Source organism: Arachis hypogaea, chromosome 13, assembly GCF_003086295.3.
Source record: "Arachis hypogaea cultivar Tifrunner chromosome 13, arahy.Tifrunner.gnm2.J5K5, whole genome shotgun sequence".
NCBI lineage: Eukaryota > Viridiplantae > Streptophyta > Magnoliopsida > Fabales > Fabaceae > Arachis > Arachis hypogaea.
In genome coordinates this window covers 73,151,150-73,153,590 of record NC_092048.1, presented here as the reverse complement: position 1 = coordinate 73,153,590, position 2,441 = coordinate 73,151,150, and positions in this window count along the sequence as shown.

The window sequence follows — 2,441 nt, the reverse complement described above, 5'->3', positions numbered from 1 at the left end:
TCTTGAGTTATCAAACTCCTTTGTTGATTGATAATTGGAATTTGCTGGTTGATTTGGATCCCTCTAAAGCTAGTGTTTCCTTAAGAGTTGACTAGGATTTGAGGAATCAAATTGATTGGTCCACTTAACTAAGTGGGAGCAATGAACAGTTCTCATCACAATTGATAAGGATAACTAGGATAGGACGTCCAGTTCTCATACATTACCAAGAGCTTTTCTTAATTATTAATTTATTTTCTTGTCATTTAAATTACTTGTGCCTTATTTCAAAAAACCCAAAAAGATACTTTTCTCATAACCAATAATAAACACACCTCCCTGCAATTCCTTGAGAGACGACCCAGAGGTTTAAATACTTCGGTTATTATTTTTATTGGGTTTGCTTTAGTGACAAACAAATTTTTGTATGAAAGGATTCTTTTTTGGTTTAGAAACTATACTAGCAACGAGTAATTATTGTGAATTCTTTACTAGAAAAATTCCGTTCATCATTTACATAGGTTTAGAAGGCTCGAAGAATGGTTAAAAACACAAATACATTTTCTGTAAAATTAGGTGGGTGTGCATACGCATTCCTTAAGCGTACACATGAATCCACTTTTGTGCATACACGTGGTACTCCCACGGTACTCATACGAAATCCTTTAAATTTTGAAATGCACATCATGCGTACACATGGATCATGCGTACGCATGACTTCAAAATTCTATAGGTTCTGCGTAATTCAGTTTTGAAACCAGATTTTCAAACGTTCACAACTTTTTCTACAAAATTTATTTTTCAACCATCCCTGAACCATTGGAAAGATTATTGAATAAATTTTCAAAAAATATGATTTTGTTGAATTTCCAACTCTGAGGACCGAGTTACGGCCCGTTGAAGTTGGCCAAAAGCTTGTTTTTACCCAAAAATAGAAATTTCTCATTTCCAATGAGTTCACAATCCAAACCAAATCAAAATTATACCACATTCATCCCTAAGCAATCTCAACATAGATTCCTTCATTCTCTATTCATTTAAGCATTGATCACTGATAAATCCCAATTTTTTTGTTTATCTTGTGTTAATTTTAGGGGATTTTATCATCTTTTTTCACATTTATTCAATGAAATAGCATGGTTTTGTGAATTGCTCCTAATTTGTGCTTAAGAGTAAAAACATGATTTTTAGGCATTTAAATTGCTAATATTAATTCACTTTAATTTCATTCGAAGCCTTGATATATTTGTTAAGTGATTTCAGGATTAGAAGTCAAAGATTGAGTTGAAGGAACGAAGAAAAAGCATGCAAAAATAGAGAATTCATGAAGAAATGAGGATTTGCTGAACTAAAGGCCACGCACACGCGTCACCTACGCGTACGCGTGAGATGGAAATTTGCAAGCGGCGCGCACGCGTCACCCCACGCGCACGTGTGACCAGGAAAAGTGCCAGTGACGCATACGCGTGACCCATGCATACGGGTGACGAGCAGAACGTGACCAACTTAAGGGCAATACACTGGGGGCGATTTCTGAGCTCAAGGAGACCCAAATCCAACTCATTTCTGATGCTTTTGAACCCAAGGATGGCAAGGGATTGGGGGGGGGGGGAGAAGCCATAGTGTAATTTCCATCATGTTGTAGGTAGAATTCTAGAGAGAGAAGCTCTCCCTTCTCTCTAGAATTTAGGGTAGTTTAGGTTAATTTTCCTTAGATCCAACCTTTAATTGTTGTTTTGATTTAGTTTTCCCTTTTAATTTCTTGTTGTTACATCTTTACTCTTCTAGTTTTACTTGTTCATTTCCTTTATTTGGTTGCTCTTATGTTTATGAATCTTGTGGATTTAATTTTCTTTTAATGCAATTTTATGTTTACATGTTTCTTTTACGTTGATCTTAGTTGCTATTATTGATTTCTTGCTCATGTTAGTTATAGATTTTGTTAACTCTGGCAATTGATGATGTTTACTTTTATTACACTCTAGGTGTTTGATAGAATGCTTTCATTAGTTTTTGGGTAGTTTTCTTTACTCTTGACTTAGGTTAAGGGAATTGGATGACCTTGAGTCATTGGGTCTCATTGAATTGGTGATTTGAGAACCCTATGTGGTCAATTTGATAACCATTGGCTCTAGCCTACTACTAAGTTAATTAGTAGCTAGATTAGGACTTATGGATTGATGTTGATCAAGCCTATTTGACGTACTTAATGCATTGAGGGAGATATTCTACTTACTTCAAGCATAGGAGTAGACTTAATGGGTTGGTCCCTCATAATTGTCAATATATGGTTTGTTGACAAGGATGGTAATCTCAATTCCTATGCTTAGCCAAGAGTTGTTTTCCATTTCTTTATTAGTTCTTGTCATTTAATTTCTTATCATTTACATTTTCTTGTCAATTTTCAAATCAAACCCCTCTTGCATCTTTATAGCCAATAATTGAGTACTTCATTGCAATTT